Here is a 26,796-nt window from a genome sequence, read left to right on the forward strand (position 1 = left end):
TGCCCCTTGACTCCCAGCTCCTTCCTCCATCTCCCTTGATTTTCCTCCAGCCCCACCACCATGCTCCGTCCCCACCTGGGCTACAGCTATACCTCTTCTCTACGCAACCTTACCCTTGATCGTTCCCCATCAGGCCTGCCACTCCCCCCTCACTACCATTTTGGGTCCCAAGTTGTTCCTTGTCCCTGTGTATATTAACACCACTTCCTTACCCTCTTCCCCATCCCCCACCCGGAACTGTCTCTCCCCCCGGAACTGTCTGTCCTATTGTTTTTCCTCCAGATAGTTCATCCAGCCTGTCCTATTTAGACAGACCTATGGAGACACTAACATACACGAAAACAAGACAGAGGAAAACAAAGCAACTGTACACAACCAGACAATAAAACAACAAAAACAAACCACAGACAGAGAACAAAAGAAAACACTTCACAAAAGAAAGGCTTGTAGTTCGTTCAAGGATCGTTTGCTGGCCCTTAGGAACGTTTTCCAGTCCAGTCTGTTGGGGCACCACGCCCTGCCCCCAAAGTCCACTTTCAGCATACCCTGGGGACCTTGCCACTCCATTCCCTTGCTGTTCCACTGCACTCCCCCAGTGTTTTGCCTCGGTGTGGTGGGATCAGGTCAGGTGCAATTCCCACACTGTGTCTCCGGTGCTGTCCCCTGTATCGCCCTTAGTCAATGAGGGGCATCATGTCTCATAGTAGGGCCAGCCATGTTGTTCTCTCTGTAGACTGGCTGCTCTACTCAGGAACATCACCCTCACGGCCTCGTGGGCCAGGCTGTGTTCCACTGTCTCCTCCTGCCCCTTCATCTGCTCCCGTGTGCTCTGATCAGATATGTCCATCTCCCAGAGCTGCAGAATCAATGTCATCCTTTGAAACAAATTCTTTTCGGGGGAGGGGCAGGAATCCACTTAATTTATGGTGCTGGGGCCAGCCTCCCAGACCTCTCCACTGGTTCCCTACTCCACGCCGGTATATTGCATTCACACCTTGCGGCACTGGGTTGAAGTATGGTCCCACTTTCCCTGTGGAGATGTAAACAATACCCTCCCCTTGTGTGGATTAGTGCCCCATGCCCCCACTTCCCTTTTCTTCCTTATATTCATCCTTTTATTTTCCTTTCCCGACCTCCTCCACTGTTGTCTGCCATGTGCATCCCTGGTTTTGATCTGGTCTCTGCCATACTACACAGTCTTCACCCTAGAAATGTTTGTATATAGTATCTTTTCCCCCTATGCCACTTTTGCATTTAAAAATTGTTTTTTTAATTTTTTTAATTAAAAAAATTTTTTTAATACTTACCTCAGCAGGCTCAGTTGTACTTGTCCTTTTGTGCCTAACTTACTTCGCTTAGCATGATTTCCTCCAGTTCTTCCCATGCCGCTATGTGCCTCATACGTTCATCACTGCTTTGTAGTGATGCGTAGTACTCCGTTCTATGTATATACCACAGTTTTTTAATCCAATCGTCAGTTGATGGAAATTTGGGTTGCTTCCAACTCCTTGCAATTGTGAACTGTGCCGCAATGAACATTGGAGCACAGATGTCTGGTCTTGGTTTGTTCCTTGCCTCTTCTGGGTGTATGCCCAGTAGGGGGATTGCTGGGTCATATGGTAACTCTATTTCCATCTGTTTTAGGTATCGCCAGATTGATTTCCATCATGGCTGTAAATATTTACAGGCCCACCAGCAGTGGATGAGAGTTCCTGTCTCCCCACAGCCCCTCCAACACTTGTTGCTTTCTGATTTTTTGAATTGGGCTACCTTTGAGGGTGTCAGGTGGTACCTCATTGTTGTTTTAATTTGCATTTCTCTTATGGCTAAAGATCGGGAGCATTTTCTCATATGTTTGTTGGCCATTCGGATTTCTGTCCCTGTAACATTTCTGTTCAAGTCCTTTGCCCACCTTTCAAGTGGGCTATTGGTTTTTTTCTTTTAGGAAGCTAGCAGAGTATTGTAGATTTTAGTAATAAGACCTTTGTCTGATGTGTCATTGCTAAAGATGTTTTCCCAGTCTGTGGAATCTCTTGTTACTCTCCTGGTGAATTCTTTAGATGTACACAAGTGTTTTATCTTCAGTATATCCCATTTGTCGATTTGAGCCTCCTCTGTGTTTGTGTCCTTCCCTATTTCTGATAGCCTGTGTATTCCCTGCACCAAAGTTCTCAAGTTGGCCCCAATTCCCTCATTGATGGCCCTAATAGTTTGGGGTTTAACTTCAAGGTCTGTGATCCACCTTGAGTTTATTCTTGTGCATGGAGTGAGATAAGGGTCTTGCTTCATTTTTCTGCATGTGGATATCCATTTTTTTCCAGCACCACTTGTTAAAGAGGGCATTGGCTTCCCATTTGATATATTTGGGGCCATTATCAAAGATCAGCTGTGTGTATGCTGATGCTTTTATTTCTCGGTTTTCAGTTCTTTTCCATTGGTCTGAGTATCTGTCATTGTACCAATACCATGCAGTTTTGAAGACTGTGGCTGCATAGTATGTGCCAAAGTCAGGTAAAGCAAGCCCTCCCACGGTGTTCTTCTTCTTGAGGAGTTCTCTGCTAATTCTGGGTTTCTTCCCTCTCCATATGAAGTTGGTAATCAGTTTTTCCATTTCTTTGAAGAAAGATGATGGTAATTGTATCGGGATAGCATTAAACTTATATAGTGCTTTTGGCAGAACTGACATCTTAACTATATGAAGTCTCCCAATCCAAGAGCATGGAATATTCTTCCATTTGTTGAGGTCGCTCTTGGTTTCTTGTACTAGTGTTCTATAGTTTTCCCTATATAGATCTTTTGTTTTTTCAGTCAGGTGTATCCCTAGATATTTCAATTTGTGTTTGGCTATTGTGAAGGGTACCACCTTTTTGATCTCTTCTTCTGTGGGCTTATCTGATGTGTATAACAGTCCGATGGACTTCTGTTTGTTGATCTTGTATCCTGCCACTCTGCCAAACTCCTTTATTGCTTCCAGTACTCCCCTTGTGGAACTTTTGGGATTTTCCATATATAAAATCATATCATCTGCAAATAACGATAGTTTCACCTCTTCCTTCCCCAGACATATACCTTTGATGTCACTTCTTTGCCTATGCTGTTAGCTAAAACCTCCAGCATGATATTAAATAGGAGTGGGGACAAGGGGCATCCTTGTCTGGTCCCCTTTTTCAGTGGGATTGTGTTAGTCTTTTCTCCATTGACTACCACTTTGGCTGTTGGTTTTTCATATATAGCTTGTATTGTCTTGAGGAACTTTCCATCCATTCCTATCTTCCCTAGTGTCTTAAACAGGAATTGGTGTTGGATGTTGTCGAATGATTTTTCTGCGTCTATTGATATAATCATGTTGTTCTTATACTTTTTCATGTCAATGTGACGAATAATACTAATGGTCTTTCGTATGTTGAACCATTCCTGCATCCCTGGTATGAATGCCACTTGGTCATGGTGAATTATTTGTTTTATATACTTTTGTATTCTGTTGGCTAGTATTTTGTTAAGGATTTTTGCATCAATGTTCATTAGGGATATTGGTCTGTAGATCTCGATTCTTGTGGGATCCTTGCCCGGTTTGGGTATCAGAGTTATACTAGCTTCATAGAAGGAGTTTGCCATCTTTTTCTATGTTTTGGAAAATTTTGTGTAGGATTGGTATTAGTTCTTCCCTGAATGCTTGGTAGAATTCTCCAGTGTAGCCATCTGGTCCAGGGGATTTTTTTGTTGGTAATCCCTTGATAACCTTTTCTATTTCTTCTATTGCTATGGGTCTGTTGAGATTCTTAATGTCCACCGAGGGTAGTCTAGGGAGGGATTGCTTTTCCAGGAATTTGTCCATTTCTTCCAAATTGTTGAATTCATCGGAGTACAATCCTTCATAGTATTGTGTAACTATCCTTTTGATTTCATTAGGGCCTGTTGTAATGACCCCTCTTTCATCCCTTATTCTTGCTATTGAGATTTGTTCCCTCCTTTCTCTGGTTAGGTTTGCCAATGGTCTATCGATCCTGTTTATCCTTTCAAAGAACCAACTTTTAGCAATATTAATTTTTTCCATAGTTTTTTAATTTTCCCTCTCCTGAATCTCAGCCCTGATTTTTATAATTTCTTTTCTTTTGCTATTAGTAGGGTTGTCCTGCTGACTCTGCTCTAGTTTTTGTAAATTTTGTGTCAGCGTATCCATCATGATTCTCTCTTCCTTTCTTAGGTGTGCTTGTATTGCTATGAACCTTCCTCTGATGACTGCCTTTGCTGTGTCCCATAAGTTTTGGTAAGTCGTGTGCTCATTTTCGTTGGTTTCTAGAAATTTCCTGATTTCCTCTCTGATCTGCACCAGTATGCACTCCTTTTGCAGTAGAGAGTTATTCATTCTCCAGTTATTTGCTCTTATTTTCTTTGTCTTCTTTTTGTTGATCTCCAGTCTTATGGCACAGTGGTCAGAGAGAGAGGTCTGTATTATTTCAATGTGCTTAAATTTATGTAGATTTGCCTTATGCCCCAGCATGTGGTCTATCTTCGAATATGTGCCGTGGGGACTTGAAAAGAATGTGAAATATTTTTTATTTGGATGAAAAGCTCTGTAAATATCTATTAGGTCAAATTGTCTAATTGTGGAGATTAGCTCCCTAGTCTCCTTGATGAGTTTCTTTCCCTGTGATCTCTTTCTCAGTGAGTGGTGTGTTGAAGTCGCCCAGTATAATTGTCAAGTCTGTGATTTCTTTCTTAATCTTTTGTAGTGTTTGGTTGAAGTATTGAGCTGGTCTCTCATTCGGGGAATATATGTTTACAATGGTTAGTGGTTCATTGTCTATGATTCCCTTGAGCATTATATAGTGTCCCTCCTTATCTCTTTATATGCTTTGCACTTTGAGGTCAATTTTATCCGAGATAAGGATTGCAACCCCTGCTTTTTTTGTATTGCTGTTTGCTGGGTAGGTCCTTCTCCAGCCTTTGATTCTCAGCCTATTTTTGTCTGTAGCCTGGAGATGTGTCTCCTGTAGGCAGCAAATTGATGGGTTGTGTTTTCTAAGCCATTCTGCTAGTCTCAGTCTTTTAATGCCTGAGTTCAGGCCATTGATATTCAGGGTTATTATCTCAATGTGCAGACTCTGTGATGCCATTTTATACCTTTTGTGTTCGGAGTTTTCCTACTTTCCTTTATCATTAGTATGTGTTTTGTGTGTGTTTCATTCTTGACTTCTTTCCATCCTTAAGCCATTGCTATCTTGGGTCCTGTTTTCTCTTTGTTGTGGTCTGGGTGAAGTTGTTCTATGTGTTGGTATCTTATTTGTGCTTGGTGAGTGTTGTTCTTCTGCCCATACTGAGTCGGCGAGGATCTTTTGTAAGGCTGGGTTTGTTGTAACGTATTTTTTGAGTTTTTCCTTGTCTGGGAAGACTTTTACTTCTCCATCGATCTTGATCGATAATTTGTCTGGGTAGAGTATTCTTGGGTTTGCGTTGTTTTCCTTCAACTTTTGGAATATGTTACTCCACTCTCTCCTTTTTTTCATAGTTTCTGTTGATAGGTCTGAACATATCCTTATGTGGTGACCTTTATATGTGATTGCTTTTTTTGCCCTAGCTGCTCTCAGGATTTTCTCCTTTTCCTCAAAGTTGGATAGTTTAACTATTATGTGCCTTGGTGATTTCTTCTTGGGGTCCCGTCGTGCTGGTGTTCTTTCAGCCTCCTAGATGGTTGCTTGGTTTTCATTCATTAGGCCGGGGAAGCTTTCCTCCAAGAATTCTCTCGCTACTGTTGCAGATGACTTCTTTATTGTGTCTTCCTCCGGGAGGACAATAATTCTAATGTTGTTCCCCTTCATAGCATCAGACATAGCTCTTAGGTTTTCTTCGGCTTCTCTGATGCTCTTATTAGATTTTTGTTCACGTTTATTAAAGTCTGCTTGGCTGTCCTCCAAGACACTGATGCGGTTCTCTGATTCCTCCAGTCGATTCTCAAGGAACATGATTTTGCTATTGTTTTTCGTTATTTCCTCCCTAAGCTCCTGTATTTCCCTTTGGTGTGTGGCTTTTATCTCCTCTATCGTTTCATTCTTTCTCTGTATTGTTTCTTTCATATCCTGCATGACTCTAAGCAGCCTTCTGAGAGTTTCTTTGTATGGCTTCTCAATGTCTGCTTCTTCTATGTATGTTGCTATGTTCAGCACATCTTCTGCCTTTGTCTTTTGTTTCTCCTGTTTTTTCATTGAGGTCGTTGGGGCTGGTGGCTGTTTGCATTGAATTGTTTTTGAGGGACCAGTGGCCATTTTCTAGTCTCTCTCTGGAAGACTTATAGGAATGCTTCTTCGAACTGCCTACAGCTGATTTTGCTGGGTTATTAACCTACCACTTTATCTTCCTGTGGCTTCCCTATCAGGGGAGTGCCTCAGGTGGCAGGTCGGCTGCCTGCCCCAGTGTTGCAGAGACTGGGCTGAAGTTCCTGCTATTGGTTTGAATATTGATAAGTGTTGGCTGAGCTGCCTTATGTCCCCAGGTAAACAAGCAGGAACTCCCTGGTGAGGAGTCAGAGGAGTATCCCCTGGAGAGCAAGCAGACCTTTCCCTAGCCCTGGGCTATCTATGCAGGGTTGAGCACACCTAGCTGGGTGTGGCCCAGGCGCAAATGCCCTAGGGCAATGGGAGTGTCCAGTAAGTCTGCAATGGAGTATGAGAGAGCAGTTCAGGAACAAGAGGGGGAGAAAGATTAAACAGTGAGACCGGACAGTGCTGGGGTACAGGGAAGCTAGGGAAGGAAAAGCAACTATGCAGCTGAGTCCAACTCCCTGCCTGTGGACCTGCAAGGGTCCACTCCCTGCCGCAAGCCCCAGCGGCAATCCGCAGCTGAGCCCCAAGAAGAGTCGCAAGAGAGCTGCTGAGCAGCCCCCAGAGAAGTTGGGAGACAGAGAGCAGAGATGTTAACCGGCACCGCAATGTAGCTGAAGTTTGATCCCTGTCTACAGAGCTGTGGGGGGTTGGGTTTAGACCCTGCTCAGCCCACGCCACGTGGCAAGCTGTGGCTGTGCCCCGAAAAAGTCCCTGCGCAGACCTCCAAGGCTGTGTGGGAATATAGAACAGAGACACAAACAGAAGCAACAATGCAGCTGAACACCAATTCCTGCCCGTGGAGCCTCAAGGGCCCTGTCCCTGCCCTGAGGCAGGCAGGGGAAAACTGGCTGCACCAAGGCCAAGCCTTGCTACAGGCTCCAAATGGTCCCGGTTTGGGCAGAAACAGCTGCTAGGCTACGGTGGAGACCCAGCCGGCTTCCACTGAGGTAAGCCAAAAGCCCCCAGCCCCTCAAAACCCTGTGGATCTGAGCCTACTTATCTTCTTGATGCGCCTCCTGCAATCCAGTGGCATTCTCCTGGGCTGGATTCTGTGGAGTCCCTCTGGTATGTGTTATTCCATCGCCATCTTCCCCACCTAGTGGCCACTTAAAAAAAATTGTGAACAAATACGTGTGCACACTGCACATCTTGTTTTGAAGTTCAAAAAAAATAAATGGGGAACATACAGCTGGCAGACAGGATCAATGTCCTCGGCTGTCTGCATGTGGCTCACAGGCTGTAGTTTGAGGACGCCTGCTCTAGACGTTCACCAAGAGGATGTGGTTTCAATCCAAAAGCTTGGAGACTCTACAATTTGTTTAAAAGTGATGGGGCAGAAGGAGTCCCTGATTGACCAACGCAAGACTAGTTTTCCCATCCCCTATTACTAAGAGTTCATAGTTATGGTTATGGGGATCCAGGACATCCCGATCTGATCCCTTTAATTCAAGTGTGGACTGACATTGCCACTAAGAAGCCTGCAAATATAAAAGACTTACTCCCTCCACCGAAGAAAGGGTGCTTATTTCCAAGATTTCAGGAAACATGGCAGGACCGGAAAAACAAACGGTCCAAGTTCCGCAAACCACATATGTGTAGGCCATCCCTCCCCTCCCCCTCCCCTCCCAATCTCTCTCCCCTAATCGGCTTTATCCCATTTTAAAGGAGAACTCTGGGAGTGGGAGAGCTGGCTTCAGACCCTTTGGTTCCACCCTCGCCCTACAAGGTTTCTAGGGGCCAGAAATAGAAAACATCTAACAGGCCCTTAGTGCATCACTCCCTCCCCCACCGGCACCCCAACCCATCCCCACCCCCTACCAGCAGCCCCCCACGCACACTAGTACTGGTATGTCTTCCATACTCATCACCAACCTAGAATGATTGCCAGCAACGTCTCCAGGTGCTGTTCACAACAGAGGACGGGAAGCCCTTCCAGACAGAGGCCCAGTAAGCAGTCAGTGAACCTGATGGTGAGCGAGCGGGCACTCCCCACTTGAGAGAAACTCTTTTGGCCACTACACAAACAAAGTGGGATCTCAATTCCTAGCAAGGCCCAGAGGGCTTTACCAGGTATCACCAGTTGCTCTTACAACACCTTCTCCGGAAGAGCTAGGAAACCTATGAATTTATCTAAAGTCAGTGAGAATTTAAAGGCTCTTATAAGAGAATGTCTGCCTGCCTTTCTAGCGTGGCTTATGGAAGCCTACGGGCTTTATTCCCCTAACGGCCCGGAGGCCCCGAGTATAGGAGGGAAATAAGTATTGCCTTTATTACTCAGTCAGTCTGCCTCAGACATGAAAAAGAAATGGGAAGGGTTTGAAGGGAAAAATCTTAGTGATTTGGTACAAGTGGCTCATTGAGTCTATAACAACAGAGATGACCCTAGCACGACAGAGACAAAAAAGCTAGCTAAAATACTAGTAATTGCCATGAGAGACCCCAGAGACTCAGGAAAAGGAGAGCATGGCCCACTCACGGAGAGACTAACCTGTGGACACCGCCAAGCCATGGCTAAGGATCAATGTGCCTACTGCAGGAAAGAAGGACACTGGAAAAATCAGTGCCTTGAAAACCCCAGGAAAGGTGCACGACCCTCCACTAGAGTGGACGGGTCTCATCTGCACCTAGAAAGACCCAAGCAAGAGACAATAATGCTTGAAGAAGCTGAATGAAGTGGTCAGGGCTCTGTTTCCCTTCGCCACCAAAAGCCCAGGATAACTCTCCATGTAGGAGGCCAGCCAGTAAATTTCTTGGTGGACACAGGGGCCACCTTCTCAGCTTCAGAAAGGAATATGGGCACATTGTCAAAAAGAAAGATGTGAATTACTGTGAGCCTATGATTCCTTCCACAGATAACTCACACCAGAAGGTTTGCATGGAGGTTAGGTGGGCTTCCCAAGACAACAAGATAACAAATATCTATCTGCCCTTTATCCCAGTTAGCCACCTGGTTATGATGGCACTGGCTCCTGGCTCAGCTGCTGAGCCAGTGAAGCAGTTATAGCAGGAGAAGACTAGGTGGCCCGTGGCCATCAACAGAAGGACCAAATCTCCACAGTGGTCTTCCTTTTTCAAAATGGAGCCACGTATGTCACCTGCTAGACACCATTTCTATTCCGAGCTCATAATTGCCGCCCCAGGTATAGAATGCAGCTCGCAGGTACACACTATATGAAACAGTCTCTGATTAACCCCTCTCGATAACTTGCTGACATGGGAGTCTGGATAATGCAAGACATTTACTTTCCAGGTGAGAAAACTCACTCAAAAACACACAGGAGTTGACCCAGAGACACACAACTGGTTAACAACAAAGTGATATTCACAACCAGCATCTGGACAAAGAGCACGGTGCCCCACAGAACTGTGCCCATTGAGCAGTCAATATCTCCTGGACTCTCAAAAGATCTGAGCTGATGCCTCCCCCCAACCTCCTTGCAGCCCCTAAAATTGTATTTCACAGGATGGCACCGGATCTGCAGCTCGCGGAGAGGGACATATCTGATCAGATAACATAGAGCAAAACAAGGGGGAGGAGGGGAGAATGGAGCACATCCTGGCCCTCTACACCTTGAGGATGATGTTCCCAATCAGAGAAGCCAGTCCACAGTGAATACCACATGGGCAGCCCCACGATGAGAAACGTCCCTCAAAGACCCATAGCCTTAGAGGGGACAACACTGGACACACAGTGTGGGAACTGCGCCCGACCTGATCCTGCCACATCGAGGCATGACACTATTGGAGTGCAGTGAAGAGCAAGAAAACGGAGCAGCAAAGTCCCCAAGGAATGCCAATGGTGGACTTTGCAGTCAGGGCTCCGTGCCCCAACAGACCAGAAAGGAAAACACTCATAAAGTTCACCACACAGTCGTTGTACTCTTCTTTCTTGGTTAGTTTTGTTTTCTTTTAGTGTCATTGGATTTGGGTTGGGTTTTGTTTTCATTTTTGTTGGTTTTTTTTTCCTTTTTACTGCTTGGTTTTGCTAAGTCTTGTTTTGTACATGTTATTACCTTTACAGGTCTGTCTAATTAAGAGAGGCTGGATGAACAATCTGGAGGAGTAAACATGTGACCGGCCTTTTCCATTGGGCATGGGAGTGAGCACAGTGGGGGGAAAGGAAGTGGTGTAAAGAAACACAGAGACAAGGGAACAACAAGTGATGGAAATCGGTGGTGAGGGGGAAGTAGGAGGCCTGGTAAGGCGTGATCACGGTTAATGTAACCAAGAGGAATTACTGAAACGCAAAGGAAGAATGAGCATGGCAGTGAGCACAAGAGGAAAATCAAAGGGTATAGAAGAGTGAGCTGGGAAGCAAGGGCCAGTTATAGACGTCTAAATAAAGGCATGTACATATATTTACAAAGGGGCATGGGGAAATAGACCTATGTCCATATTTTACAGATTTAGTATTAAGGTAGCAGATGGACATAGGGCCTCCGCTCAAGGACTCCCTCATTGCAATAACACTGTTCTATTAAATTGGCATTCTACGATGCTCAACTTCCCTACACCATCACTGACCACAAAGCGGCTGCATAAGCAAATGTGGTGAAGAAAGCCGATGGTGTCCAGCTACCAAAAGATATAGCGTGTTCGGTCTTAAAGGCTTGAAGGTAAAGAAGCAGCCATCTAGCTCAGAAGCAACAAAGCACACATGGAGGAAGCATACCAGCTTGTGTGATCACAAGGTTTCAAGGGATAAGGCAACAGGCATCATAGATCAAAAAAAATCTTATCATGGAGAATGAAAGGGGACTGCCGGGCATAGACCCAAAACATATTTGCAGTGCACTGGACATCCCCTTACAGAAGGAGCTCAGAGAGGAGATGACCCAAGACAGCAAAGATGAAACACAACTTTCCTCTAGTTCTTAATGCTTCCTCTTGCCCCACTATCATGATCCCAATTCTACCATACTAATCTGGCCAAACTAGAGAAGGTCCTCTAGTACCGATAGGAATTTCAAACAATGGGAAATCCAGGGGGGATGGGCCCTTTAGGACCAGTATTATGAGTGGAGATACTGGGAGGGTGGAGGAAGGGCAGGATGGAAAGTGGGAACCGATTACAAGGATCTTCATTGACCTCAAAAGAAAGGTGGGTGAAGATATGACAAAAGAATTAGTCCATTTCCAACGATTGATGAGGGATGGGTGGCGGACATTGAGGGGGAAAAATGAGGAGCTAAGGCCAGGGGCTTGGGTGGAGAGTGGATATTTTGAGAATAATGAGGGCAATTAATGGTCAGATGTGCTTCAAACAGCTGATGTATATATGGATTGTGGTTAGTGTTGTAGGAGACCCTAATAAAAAGATCATAAAAGAAACAAAAATAATCTGGGCAGAGGGCTCATGCAAGGATGATCTCAGGCTGTATTAGACCAGTCAAAACAATTACTGGATTTGCCTCACCCTGTGTCTATTCCTGAGTCAGGCATGAAGCTTAGGGCCCACAGCGCCAGCAGCTGGCCAGTGAGGGACGAGGGTCTCTGAGGCCATTCCACAGGGGGAATGGTCCTCTGTCCTGCAGGGCCCACCCTCCTTTGTAAGCGTGCTGTCTGGGGCAAGGCTTTCATGGAGTCCACACCATGGGAGCTCTACTACTCATGGGGGATTGGCAGGAAGCCTCTGCTCATGCGCACACACCACCAACTAGCTGGAGGATCTCTGTGAACAAAGCCTGAGGCAGACACCAAGTCCACTAACTGTTGCTGTAAGAGATACAATCAGCATCTAGAAACCTGCAACCTGGAGTAAGAGGCAGCATACCTTGGTCCCAGCCCCTCCCACTGTAATCTACAAGGAGTGACATTGCAAAGCTGAGCATTTTCAATAAGCCCTGCCAGGACTGTGGAATGAGCAGCTCATTTTTCTACATGGATATTCTGTGATCCAGACGTACTACCTCCTCCCTTCCAGTCATCTGAGACAAAAACTCTTGCAAGCAGAAAGCCATGCATCTGAACAGTATCCAGCAGCCACTCATGTGAAGCCCTGCTGCCTCCAAAGTGCCTTCGTGAGTTTGTCGCATCTCTCTGCGGGCAGTTAGACCTCGGTCTTTGGCTCCGTGTGAGAGAGAAATCACGCAGAAGCCTGGTCTGTCACTCAAGTGAGTTTTATGAGCGTTAGGGAGGCGTGGTGGGCAAGTCTGGCCGACCCCAGTGGTTGAATTGAATTTACTTGGCCTAGGTTTTTCAGTCCAGGTAGAGGGATCACCCAGGTGTACCTCCCGATCATGGCCAGAAACCTGGACCTCTGAGCATGCACAGGGTGCTTCTCCTAACTGGACTCTTATCTTGGACCTAAAGGTATGCATAACGGACGCCCCAGTAGCTAGGATAGCTACCTACCATTTGCCCCCTGAAGAGACATGGACCCAAAATATTTGGGGTACTGGGTGACGACATCTCTAGCTACTTCCTGCTGGCAAAAGGGGCGAGGTGGGGCTTTGGGTCCATATTCTTCCTACACTGCTGGGAGGGGTTGTCCATTAAGGGCAACTTTATCCAGGATGGATAAGGTTGAGGTGGTCCAGGAGATGGTAGTCGTGGACCTGGCACACTTGGTTCAGAAGCTTTTGTCACCCGATAACTTCTGGGAAAAACAAACGGTCTAAAAGGTGAACAGTTTGACTGCGACAAGGCTAAGCTTGTGACGTGGCAGTGGCCTTGAAATTAGGTGAGTGTCAAAGGAAACAAAAAAAATCTTAGGTTATCAGGCATGTGCGTTTGTTCATTGGAAGTACAGGAAGAGGGATAAAAGCATTCACACTTTCCGCTAGGAGGGCACAGGTTTGGGCACAACTAGGTTCAGTGGATAACTGCTTCATTTATGATGCTAAGCTCTTGGACCCGCTGATAAGACCCATCCTTTTTTTAACCCTATAACGCTTCAATTTTAATTTTGGGAAAAAAATTATTTTCTTTTTGTTGTGGACTTTCATAGTTATTAATTTATATATACATACATTAATATATACATTTTTTAAATGTTATGAAAACATCATGCTCCGTGTTATAGAGTTAAATGGAAATAATGGGCTACTACAGGAGGAGTCAAACGTGACCAAAACTGAGTAACTGCCTAAGTCATTTTGAATTTTCTTGGGTTCAATTTCAGTAAAAGTCTTGTAAATTACCCGGTGTCCAAATTCCCATGGTGCCTCCTACAACGGGTAGAATGTTCAGGGATGTTTCAGGGCTGGGAAATTAGTAACCCCTAAGTCCAGGATACCTTAGGGCAGGGGTCCTGAAACTGTTTACCCAGGGGGCCAGTTCACTGTCCCTCAGGCCATTGGAGGGACAGACTATAGTTTTAAAAAAAACAAAAGTTACGAATAAATTCATGTGCACACTGCACATCTTGATTTGAAGTCCAAAAAAAATAAATAAATGGGGCACATACACCCGGCAGAAAGGATCAATGACCTCGGCTGTCTGCATGTGGCCCACAGGTTGTAGTTTGAGGACCCCTGCTCTAGGCATCCACCAAGAGGATTTGGTTTCAACCCAAAAGCTTGGAGACTCTACAATTTGTTTAAAAGTGATGGGGCAGAAGGAGTCCCTGATTGACCCACGCAAGACTAATTTTCCCATCCCCTATTACTAAGAGTTCATAGTTATGGTTATGGGGAACCAGGACATCCCGATCTGATCCCTTTAATTCAAGTGTGGGCTGACATTGCCACTAAGAAACCTACAAATATAAAAGACTTACTCCCTCCCTCAAAGAAAGGGTCCTTGTTTCCAAGGTTTCAGGAAACATGGCAGGACCGGAAAAACAAACGGTCCAAGTTCCCAAAAGCTCATAGGTGGAGGCCATCCCTCCCCGTCCCCCTCTCCCACCCCCTCCCCCTCACCCCTCCCTTCACATCCCCTCCCCTCCCGATCTCTCTCCCCTAATCGGCTTTATCCCATTTTGCAGGAGAATTCTGGGAGTGGGAGAGCTGGCTTCAGACCCTTTGGTTCCAACCCCGCCCTATAAGGTTTCTAGGGGCCAGAAATAGAAAACATCTAACAGGCCCTTATTGAGTCACTCCCTCCCCAGCCGGCTCTCCAACCCCATCCCTGCCCCCTTCCAGCAGCCCCCCACACACACTAGTACTGGTATGTCTTCCATACTCATCAGCCCACCTGGAATGTTTGGCAGCAACTTCTCCAGGTGCTGTTCACCACGGAAGAAGGGTAGCCCTTCCAGACAGAGGCCCAGTAAGCAGTCAGTGAACCTGATGGTGAGCGAGCGGGCACTCCCCACTTGAGAGAAACTCTTTTGGCCACTACACAAACAAAGTGGGATCTCAATTCCTAGCAAGGCCCAGAGGACTTTACCAGGTTTCACCAGTTGCTCTTACAACACCCTCTGCAGTAGAGCTAGGAAACCTATGAATTTATCTAAAGTCAGTGAGAATTTAAAGGCTCTTATAAGAGAATGTCTGCCTGCCTTTCTAGCGTGGCTTATGGAAGCCTACGGGCTTTATCCCCCTAACGGCCCGGAGGCCCCGAGTATAGGAGGGAAATAAGTATTGCCTTTATTACTCAGTCAGTCTGCCTCAGACATGAAAAAGAAATGGGAAGGGTTTGAAGGGAAAAATCTTAGTGACTTGGTACAAGTGGCTCATTGAGTCTATAACAACAGAGATGACCCTAGCACGACAGAGACAAAAAAGCTAGCTAAAATACTAGTAATTGCCATGAGAGACCCCAGAGACTCAGGAAAAGGAGAGCATGGCCCACTCACGGAGAGACTAACCTGTGGACACCGCCAAGCCATGGCTAAGGATCAATGTGCCTACTGCAGGAAAGAAGGACACTGGAAAAATCAGTGCCTTGAAAACCCCAGGAAAGGTGCACGACCCTCCACTAGAGTGGACGGGTCTCATCTGCACCTAGAAAGACCCAAGCAAGAGACAATAATGCTTGAAGAAGCTGAATGAAGTGGTCAGGGCTCTGTTTCCCTCCGCCACCAAAAGCCCAAGCTAAATCTCCATGTAGGAGGCCAGCCAGTAAATTTCTTGGTGGACACAGGGGCCACCTTCTCAGCTTCAGAAAGGAATACGGCACGTTTTGAAAAAGAAAGATGTGATTTACTGTGAGTCTATGATTCCTTCCACAGATAACTCACACCAGAAGGTTTGCATGGAGGGTTGGTGGGCTTCCCAAGACAACAAGATAACTAATATCTATCTGCCCTTTATCCCAGTTAGCCACCTGGTTATGATGGCACTGGCTCCTGGCTCAGCTACTGAGCCAGTGAAGCAGTTATAGCAGGAGAAGACTAGGTGGCCCGTGGCCATCAACAGAAGGACCAAATCTCCACAGTGGTCTTCCTTTTTCAAAATGGAGCCACGTATGTCACCTGCTAGACACCATTTCTATTCCGAGCTCATAATTGCCGCCCCAGGTATAGAATGCAGCTCGCAGGTACACACTATATGAAACAGTCTCTGATTAACCCCTCTCGATAACTTGCTGACATGGGAGTCTGGATAATCCAGTACATTTACTTTCCAGATGAGAAAACTCACTCAAAAACACACAGGAGTTGACCCAGAGACACACAATTGGTTAACAACAAAGTCATATTCACAACCAGCGTCTGGACCAAGAGCCCGGTGCTCCACAGAACTGTGCCATCAAGCAGTCAATATCTCCTGGACTCTCAAAAGATCTGAGCTGATACCCACCCCCCCCCCACATCCTTGCAGCCCCCAAAGATTCTCTTTCACAGGATGGCACCAGATCTGAAGCTCGCGGAGAGGGACATATCTGATCAGAGAACACAGGGCAGAACAAGGGGGAGGAGGGGAGAATGGAGCACATCCTGGCCCAATACACCTTGAGGATGATGTTCCCAATCAGAGAAGCCAGTCCACAGAGAAGACCACATGGGCAGCCCCACGATGAGAAACGTCCCTCAAAGACCCAAGCCCTAGAGGGGACAACACTGGACACACAGTGTGGGAACTGCGCCCGAACTGATCCTGCCACATTGAGGCATGACACTAAGAGAGTGCAGCGGAAGGGAAAGAAAAAGGAGCATCAAAGTCCTTGGGGAATGCCAAAGTGGACTTTGTGGTCAGGGTTCGGTACCCCAACTGTTGGACTGGAAAACACTCCTAAAGTTCACCACACAGTCCTTGTACTTTTCTTTCATGGTTAGTGTTGTTTTCTTTTAGTGTCATTGGATTTTGGTTGGGTTTTGTTTTCATTTTTCTTTTTTGTCGCTTGGTTTTGCTCAGTCTTGTTTTGTGCATGTTATTACATTTACAATTCTGTCTAATTAAGAGAGGCTGGATGAACAATCTGGAGGAGCAAACATGTGACCGGCCCTTTCCATTGCGCATGGGAGTGAGCACGGTGGGGTAAAGGAAGTGGTGTCAAGAAACCCAGAGACAAGGGAACAACAAGTGATGAAAATCGGTGGTGAGGGTGATGTAGGAGGCCTGGTAGGGCGTGATCAAGGGTAATGTAACCAAGAGGAATTACTGAAACCCAAAGGAAGACTGAGCATGGCTGGGGACAAGAGGAAAATCAAAGGGTATAGAAGAGTGTGCTGGGAAGCAAGGGCCAGTTATAGACGTCTAAATAAAGTCATGTACATATATTTACAAAGGGGTATGGGGAAATAGATCTATGTCCATATGTTTATAGATTTAGTATTAAGGTAGCAAATGCACATTGGGCCTCCGCTCAAGGACTCCCTCTTTGCAACAACACTGTTTTATAAAATTGGCATTCTACGATGCTCACCTTCCCTACATGATCACTGACCACAAAGCGGCTGCATAAGCAAATATGGTGAAGAAAGCCGATGGGGTCCAGCTACCAAAAGATATAGCGTGTTGGGTCTTAAAGGCTTGAAGGTAAAGAAGCAACCATCTAGCTCAGAAGCAACCGAGCCCACATGGAGGAAGAATACCAGCCTGTGTGATCACAAAGTTTCAAAGGGATAAGGCAACAGGCATCATGAGAACAAAAAAATCTTATCATGGAGAATGAGAGGGGACTGCCGGGTATACACCCAAAAGCTATTTGCAGTGCACTGGACATCCCCTTACAGAAGGATCTCAGAAAGGAGATTAAAGAATACAGGGTATGAGACAGCAAAGATGAAACACAACTTTCCTCTAGTTCTTAATGCTTCCTCTTGCCCCACTATCATGAACCCATTTCTACCATACTAATCTGGCCAAACTAGAGCAGGTATTCTAGTACCGATAGGAATTTCAAACATGGGGAATCCAGGGGGGATGGGCCCTTTAGGACCAGTGTTTTGAGTGGAGATACTGGGAAGTGGAGGAAGGGCAGGATTGAAAGTGGGAACCGATTACAAGGATCTTCATTGACCTCAAAAGAAAGGTGGGTGAAGATATGACAAAAGAATTAGTACATTTCCAAGGATTGATTAGGGATGGGTCGCGGACATTGAGGGGGGACAAATGATGAGCTGAGGCCAGGGGCTTGGGTGGAGGGTGGATATTTTGAGAATAATGAGGGCAATTAGCGTACAGATGTGCTTCAAACAGCTGATGTATATATGGATTGTGGTTAATGTTGTAAGAGCCCTTAATAAAAAGATCATAAAAGAAACAAAAATAATCTGGGCAGAGGGCTCATGCAAGGATGATCTCAGGCTGGATTAGACCAGTCAAAACAGCTACTGGAGTCACCTCACCCTGTGTTTATTCCTGAGTAAGGCATGAAGCTTAAGGCCCACAGCCCCAGCAGCTGGCCAGTCAGGGAGGTGGGTCTCTGAGGCCATTCCACAGGGGGAATGGTCCTCTGTATTGCAGGGCCCACCCTCCTTTTTAAGCGTGCTGTCTGGGGTAGGGCTTACATGGAGTCCACACCATGGGAGCTCTACTACTCATGGGGGATTGGCAGGAAGCCTCTGCTCATGCCACACACCAACAACAAGCTTGAGGATCTCCGTGAACAAAGCCTGAGGCAGACAACAAGCCCACTAACTGATGCTGTAAGAGATACAATCAGCATCCAGAAACCTGCAACTGGGAGTAAGAGGAAGCATACCTTGGTCCAAGCCCCTCCCACTCTAATCTACAAGGAGTTACATTGCAAAGCAGAGGGTTTTCATAAAGCACTGCCAGCACTGTGGAAAGAGCAGCCTCATTTGTGGACATGGATACTCTGTGATCCAGATGTACTACCTCCTCCCTTCCAGTCAGCTGAGACAAAAACCCTTGCAAGCAGAAAGCCATGCATCTGAACAGTATCCACCAGCCACTCATGTGCAGCCCTGCTGCCTCCAAAGAGCCTTCTTGAGTGAGAGAGATATCACGCAGTAGCCTGGTCTGTCACTAAAGTGAGTTTTATGAGCGCTAGGGAGGCGTGGTGGGCAAGTCTAGCCGACCCCAGTGGCTGAATTGAATTTACATGGCCTAGGTTGGTCACTCCAGGTACAGGACCCACCCAGGTGTACCTCCCCTTCATGGCCAGAAACCTGTACCTCTGAGCATGCACAGGGTGCTTTTCCTAACTGGGCTCTTATCTTGACCCTATGGGCATGCATAACGGATGCCCCAATTCCTAGGATAGCTACCTAACAGTTGCCTCCTTTAAGAGATATGGACCCAAATCTTTGGGGTACTGGGCGACGACATCTCTAGCTACTTCCTGCTGGCAAAATTGGCGAAGTGGGGCTTTGGGTCCACACCCTTCCTACACTGCTGGGAGGGGTTGTCCATTGAGGGCAACTTAATCCAGGATGGATAAAGTTGACGTAGTCCAGGAGGTGGTAGTCGTGGACCTGGCACACTTGGTTCAGAAGCTTTAGTCACCCGATAACTTCTGGGAAAAACAAACGGTCTAAAAGGTGAACAGTTTGACTTCGACAAGGGTAAGCTTGTGTGGTGGCAGTGGCCTTGAAATTAGATGAGTGTCACAGGAAAAAAAAATCTGAGAATTACCAGACATGTGTGTTTGTTCACTGGAAGTACAGGAAGAGGGATAAAAGCATTCATACTTTCCCCTAGGAGGGTACAGGTTTGGGCACTACTAGGTGCAGTGGTATCACTGATTCATTTATGATGCTAAGGTCTTGGACCTGCTGATAAGACCCATCCTTCTTTTTAACCCTATAACGCTTCAATTTTAATTTTGGGAAAAATTATTTTCTTTTTGTTGTGGACTTTCATAGTTTTATATATATATAGACATAGATATAGATATAGATATATACATTTTTTAAAATGTTATGAAAACATCATGCTCCGTGTTATAGAGTTAAATGGAAATAATGGGCTAGTACAGGAGGAGTCAAAAGTGACCAAAAGAGAGTAACTGACTAAGTCATTTTGTATTTTCTTGGGTTCAATTGGAGTAAAGGCTTGTAAATTACCCGGGGTCCAAATTCCCATGGTGCCTCCTACAACGGGTAGAATGTTCAGGAATGTTTCAGGGCTGGGAGATTAGTAACACCTAAGTCCAGGATACCTTAGGGCAGGGTCCTAAAACTGTTTACCCAGGGGGCCAGTTCACTGTCCCTCAGGCCATTGGAGGGACAGACTATAGTTTAAAAAAAACAAAAATTACGAACAAATTCATGTGCACACTGCATATCTTGATTTGAATTTCAAAAAAAAATAAATAAATGGGGCACATCCACCCGGCAGAAAGGATTAATGACCTCGGTTGTCTGCATGTGTCCCACAGGCTGTAGTTTGAGGACCCCTGCTCTAGGCGTTCACCAAGAGGATGTGGTTTCAACCCCAAAGCTTGGAGACTCTACAATTTGTTTAAAAGTGATGGGGCAGAAGGAGTCCCTGATTGACCCACGCAAGACTAGCTTTCCCATCCCCAATTACAAAGAGTTCATAGTTATGGTTATGGGGAACCAGGACATCCCGATGTGATCCCTTTAATTCAAGTGTGGGCTGACATTGCCACTAAGAATCCTGCAAATATAAAAGACTTATTCCCTCCCTCAAAGAAAGAGTCCTTGTTTCCAAGGTTTCAGGAAACATGGCAGGACCGGAAAAACACACGGTCCAAGTACCCAAAACCAAATAGGGCGAGGCCATCCCTCCCCGTCCCCCACCCTGACCCCCTCCCCATCCCTTCCCCTCCCCTCCTCTCCCAATCTCTCTCCCCTAATCTGCTTTATCCCATTTTTCAGGAGAACTCTGGGAGTGGGAGAGCTGGCTTCAGACCCTTTAGTTCCAGCCCCGCCCTATAAAGTTTCTAGGGGACAGAAATAGAAAACTTCTAACAGGCCCTTATTGAGTCATGCCCTCCCTCACCGGCACCCCACCCCATCCCCCGCCCTACCAGCAGCCCCCCCCCCCACACACTAGTCCTGGTATGTCTTCCATACTCATCAGCCCACCTGGAATGATTGCCAGCAACTTCTCCAGGTGCTGTTCACAACGGAGGAAGGGTAGCCCTTCCAGACAGAGGCCCAGTAAGCAGTCAGTGAACCTGATGGTCAGCGAGCGGGCACTCCCCACTTGAGAGAAACTCTTTTAGCCACTACACGAACAATGTGGGATCTCAATTGCTAGCAAGGCCCAGAGGGCTTTACCAGGTATCACCCGTTGCTCTTACATGACCCTCTGCGGAAGAGCTAGGAAACCTATGAATTTATCTAAGGTCAGTGAGAATTTTCAGGCTCTTATAAGAGAATGTCCGCCTGCCTTTTTAGAGTGGCTGATGGAAGCCTATGGGCTTTATACCCCTAACGGCCCGGAGGCACTGAAAACAAGAGGGCAATAAGTATTGCCTTTATGACTCAGTCAGTCTGCCTCAGACATGAAAAAGAAGTGGGAAGGGTTTGAAGGGAAAAATCTTAGTGATTTGGTAAAAGTGGCTCATTGAGTGTATAACAACAGAGATGACCCTAGCACGACAGAGACAAAGAAACTAGCTAAAATACTAGTAATTGCCATGAGAGACCCCAGAGACACAGGAAATGGAGAGCATGGCCCACTCACGGAGAGACTAACCTGTGGACACCGCCAAGCCATGGGGAAGGATCAATGTGCCTACTGCAGGAAAGAAGGACACTGGAAAATTCAGTGCCTTGTAAACCCCAGGAGAGGTGCATGACCCTCCACTAGAGTAGACGGGTCTCATCTGCACCTAGAAAGACCCAAGAAAGAGACAATAATGCTTGAAGAAGCTGAGTGAAGGGGTCAGGGCTCTGTTTAACTTCGCCGCCAAAAGCCCAGGCTAACTCTCCATGTAGGGGGCCAGCCAGTAAATTTCTTGGTGGACACTGGGGCCACCTTCTCAGGTTCAGATAGGAATACGGGCACATTGTCAAAAAGAAAGATGTGAATTACTGTGAGCCTATGATTCCTTCCACAGATAACTCACACCAGAAGGTTTGCATGGAGGTTAGATGGGCTTCTCAAGACAACAAGATAACAAATATCTATCTGCCCTTTGTCCCAGTTAGCCACCTGGTTATGATGGCACTGGCACCTAGCTCAGCTGCTGAACCAGTGAAGCAGTTATAGCAGGAGAAGACTAGGTGGCCGGTGGCCATCAACGGAAGGACCAAATCTCCACCGTGGGCTTCCTTTTTCAATATGGAGCCACGTATGTGACCTGCTGGACACCATCTCTATCCTGAGCTCATAATTGTCACCCCAGGTCTAGAATGCGGCGCGCAGGTACACACTATATGAAACAGTCTCTGATTAACCCCTCTCGATAACTTGCTGACATGGGAGTTGGATAATTCAGTTCATTTACTTTCCAGATGAGAAAACTCACTCAAAAACACACAGGAGTTGACCCAGAGACACACACCTGGTTAACAACAAAGTCATATTCACAACCAGCATCTGGACTTAGAGCACGGTGCCCCAAAGAACTATGCCCATCGAGCAGTCAATATCTCCTGGACTCTCAAAAGATCTGAGCTGACACCTACCCAGCCCTACATGCTTGCAGGCCCCGAAGATTGTATTTCACAGCGTGGCACCGGATCTGCAGCTCGCGGAGAGGGACATATCTGATCAGAGAACACAGGGCAGAACAAGGGGGAGGAGGGGAGAATGGAGCACATCCTGGCCCAATATACATTGAGGATGATGTTCCCAATCAGAGAAGCCAGCTCACAGAGAAGACCACATGGGCAGCCCCACGATGAGAAACGTCCCTCAAAGACCCATAGCCCTAGAGGGGACAACACTGGAGACACAGTGTGGGAGCTGCGCCCGAACTGATCCTGCCACATCGAGGCATGACACTAAGAGAGTGCAGCAGAAGAGAAAGAAAACGGAGCATCAAAGTCCCCATGAGCGCTTTACCAGGTATCACCCGTTGCTCTTACATGACCCTCTGCGGAAGAGCTAGGAAACCTATGAATTTATCTAAGGTCAGTGAGAATTTTCTAGCTCTTATAAGAGAATGTCCGCCTGCCTTTCTAGAGTGGCTGATGGAAAACTCGGGCTTTATACCCCTAACAGCCCAGAGGCCCCGAGAACAGGAGGGCAATAAGTATTGCCTTTATGACTCAGTCAGTCTGCCTCAGACATGAAAAAGAAGTGGGAAGCGTTTGAAGGGAAAAATCTTAGTGATTTAGTACACGTGGCTCATTGAGTGTATAACAACAGAGATGACCCTAGCACGACAGAGACAAAGAAACATAGTCCAAGGGCCCGCTTGTTAACCTAGATAGTCCAAGGGCCCGCTAGGTAACCTACATACTCCTAGTGCCCGCTAGTTAACCTACATTATCCAATTCCCTGATAGGGAACCTATATAGTCCAAGTATCCGCTAGGTAACCTACATAGTCCAAATACCCGCTAGTAACATACATAGTCCAAGTGAGCGATAGGGAACTTACATAATCCAAGTGCCCGCTAGGGAACCCACATTGTCCAAATGCCCGTTAGAGAACTTACATAGTCAAAGGGCCTGCTAGGGAACCTACATAGTCCAAGTGCCCGCTAGGGAACCTTCATAGTACGAGTGCCTGCTAGGGAACCTACATAGTCCAAGTGCCCTTTAGGTAACCTATGTAGTCCGAGTGCCCGCTAGGTAACCTAGATAGTCCAATTGCCCGCTAGGTAACCTACAAAGTCCATGTGCCCACTAGGTAATCTATATAGTCCAAATGCCCGCTAGGGCACCTACATAGTCCAAGTACACGCTAATTAACCTATATAGTCCAAGTGCCCGTTAGCTAACCTAGATAGTCCAAGGGCCAACTAGTTAACCTACATGGTTCAAGTGCCCGCTAGGTAACCTAGCTAATAGAAGTGTCCGCTAGTTAAGCTATATCGTCCAAGTCCCCGCTAGTTAACCTATATGGTCAAAGTGCCCGCTAGTTAACCTGGATAGACCAAGTTCCTGTTAGCTAACCTACATAGTCCAAGTGCCCGTTCGTTAACCTAGATAGTCCAAGTGCCCGCTAGGTAACCTACATAGTCCAAGGGCCCGCTAGGTAACCTACATAGTCCAAGTGCCCGCTAGGTAACTTAGATAGTCCAAGTGCCCGTTAGCTAACATAGATAGTCCAAGTGCTCACTAGGAAACCTACATAGTCCAAGTGCCCGTTCGTTACCCTAGAGGTCCAACTGCCCGCTAGGTAAGCTAGACAGTCCAAGTGCCTGCTAGGTAACCTACATAGTCCAAGGGCCCGCTAGTTAACCTAGGTACTCCAAGTGCCTGCTAGTTAACCTACATAGTCCAAGGGCCCGCTAGGTAACCTACATAGTCCTAGTGCCCGCTAGTTAACCTACATTGTCCAAGTCCCTGATAGGGAACCTATATAGTCCAAGTATCCGCTAGGTAACCTACATAGTCCAAATGCCCACGAGTAACGTACATAGTCCAAGTGACCGATAGGGAACTTATATAATCCAAGTGCCCGCTAGGGAACCTACATAGTCCAAATGCCCATTAGGTAACCTAGATAGTCCAAATGCCCGCTAGGGAACCCACATAGTCCAAGTGCCCGTTAGAGAAATTACATAGTCAAAGGGCCTGCTAGGGAACCTACATAGTCCAAGTGCCCTTTAGGGAACCTATGTAGTCCAAGTGCCCGCTAGGGAGCCTAGATAGTCCAAGTGCCCGCTAGGTAACCTACAAAGTCCAAGTGCCCACTAGGTAATCTATATAGTCCAAGAGCCCGCTAGGTAACCTACATAGTCCAAGTGCCCGTTAGCTAACCTAGATGGTCCAAGGGCCAACTAGTTAACCTACATGGTTAAAGTGCCCACTAGGTAACCTAGCTAATCCAAGTGTTCGCTAGTTAACCTATATAGTCCATGTGCCCGCTAGTTAACCTAGATGGTCCAAGTGCCCGCTAGTTAACCTACATAGTCCAAGAGGCCGATAGTTAACCTACATAGTGCAAGGGCCCGCTAGTAAACCTAGATCGTCCAAGTGTCCGCTAGTTAACCTACATAGTCCCAGTGCCCTCTAGTTAAACTACATAGTCCAAGTGCCCGTAATCTAACCTAGATAGTCCAAGTGCCCGCTAGTTGACCTACGTAGTCCAAGTGTCCGCTTGGTAACCTAGATAGTCCAGGTGCCCGCTAGTTAACCTAGATAGTCCTATTGCCCGTTATTTAACCTAGATAGTTCAAGTGCCCACTAGGGGACGTGCATAGTCCAAGTGCCCGCTAGGTAACCTAGATAGTCCAAGTGCCCACTAGGGTATGTACATAGTGCACGTGCCCGCTATGTAACCTAGATAGTCTAAGTGCCCGCTAGTTAACCTACATAGTCGAAGGGCCTGCTAGTTAACCTACATAGTCCAAGTGCCCGATAGGGAACCAACATAGTCAAAGTGCTCGCTAGGGAACCTACATAGTACAAGTGCCCGTTAGGGAACCTAGATAGTCCAAGTGCCCGCTAGGAAACCTACATAGTCCAAGTGCCCGTTCGTTAACCTAGAAGTCCATGTGCCCGCTAGGTAACCTAGACAGTCCAAGTGCCTGCTAGGTTACCTGCATAGTCCAAGTGCCTGATAGGTAACCTAGGTAGTCCAAGTGCCCGCTAGGTAACCTACCTAGTCTAAGTGCCCGCTAGGTAACCTAGATAGTCCAAGTGCCCATTAGCTAACCTAGATAGTCCAACTGCCCGCTAGGTGACCTACATAGTCAAAGTGCCCGCTAGTAACCTAGATAGTCCAAGTTCCTGTTAGCTAACCTAGATAGTCCAAGTGCCCGCTAGGTAACCTACATAGTCCAAGGGCCCGCTCGTTAACCTAGTTCGTTCAAGTGTCCGCTAGTTAACCTACATAGTCAAACTGCCCGCTAGGTAACCTACATAGTCCAAGTTCCCAGTAGGTAACCTAGATAGTCCACGTGCTGTTACCTAACCTAGATAGTCCAAGTGCCCGCTAGGTAACCTACATTGTCTAAGTGCCGGATACGGAACCCTCATAGTCCAAGTGCCCGTTAGGTAACCTTCATAGTCCAAATGCCCGCTAGTAACCTACATAGTCCAAGTGCCTGATAGGGAACCTACACAATACAAGTGCCCGCTAGGTAACCTACAAAGTCCAAGTGCCCGCTAGGTAACCTATATATAGTCCAAATTCCCGCTAGGGCACATTCATAGTCCAAATACCCGCTAATTAACCAACAGAGTCCAAGTGCCCGTTAGCTAACCTAGATAGTCTAAGGGCCCACTAGTTAACCTACATAGTTCAAGTGCCCGCTAGCTAACCTAGATAATCCAATTACCCGATAGTTAACCTATATCGTCCAAGTGCCCACTAGTTAACCTAGATCGTCCAAGTACCCACTAGTTAACCAACATCGTCTAAGTGCCCGCTAGGTAATCTAGATAGTCCAAGTGCCCGCAAGTTAACCTACATAGTCCAAGTGCCCGCTAGGTAACCTACATAGTCCAAGTGCCCGCTAGGTAACCTAGATAGTCCAAGTTCCTGTTAGCTAACCTAGATAGTCAAAGTGCCCGCTAGGTAACCTACATAGTTCTAGCGCCCGCGAGTTAACCTACATAGTCCAAGTGCCCGCTAGGTAACCTACATAGTCCAAATGCCCACTAGTAACCTACATAGTCCAAGTGCAAGATGGGAACCTACATAATCCAAGTGCCCGCTAGGGAACCTACATAGTCCAAATGCCAGTTAGGTAACCTAGATAATCCAAATGCCCGCTATGGTACCCACATAGTCCAAGTGCCCGCTAGGGAACCTACATAATCCAAGTGCCCGCTAGGGAACCTGCATCGTCCAAGTGCCCGCTAGTTAACCTAGATAGTCCAAGTCCCTGTTAGCTAACCTACATAGTCCAAGTGCCCGTTCGTTAACCTAGATAGTCTAAGTGCCCGCTAGGTAACCTACATAATCCAAGGGCCCGCTAGGTAACCTACATAGTCCAAGTGCCCGTTCGTTAACCTAGATAGTCCAAGTGCCCGCTAGGTAAACTAGACAGTCCAAGTGCCTGCTAGGTAACCTACATAGTCCAAGTGCCCGCTAGGTAACTTACATAGTCCAAGTGCCCGCTAGTAAACTACATAGTCCAAGTG

The sequence above is a fragment of the Tenrec ecaudatus genome, unplaced genomic scaffold (assembly GCF_050624435.1).
Source record: "Tenrec ecaudatus isolate mTenEca1 unplaced genomic scaffold, mTenEca1.hap1 Scaffold_699, whole genome shotgun sequence".
NCBI classification, from domain to species: domain Eukaryota; kingdom Metazoa; phylum Chordata; class Mammalia; order Afrosoricida; family Tenrecidae; genus Tenrec; species Tenrec ecaudatus.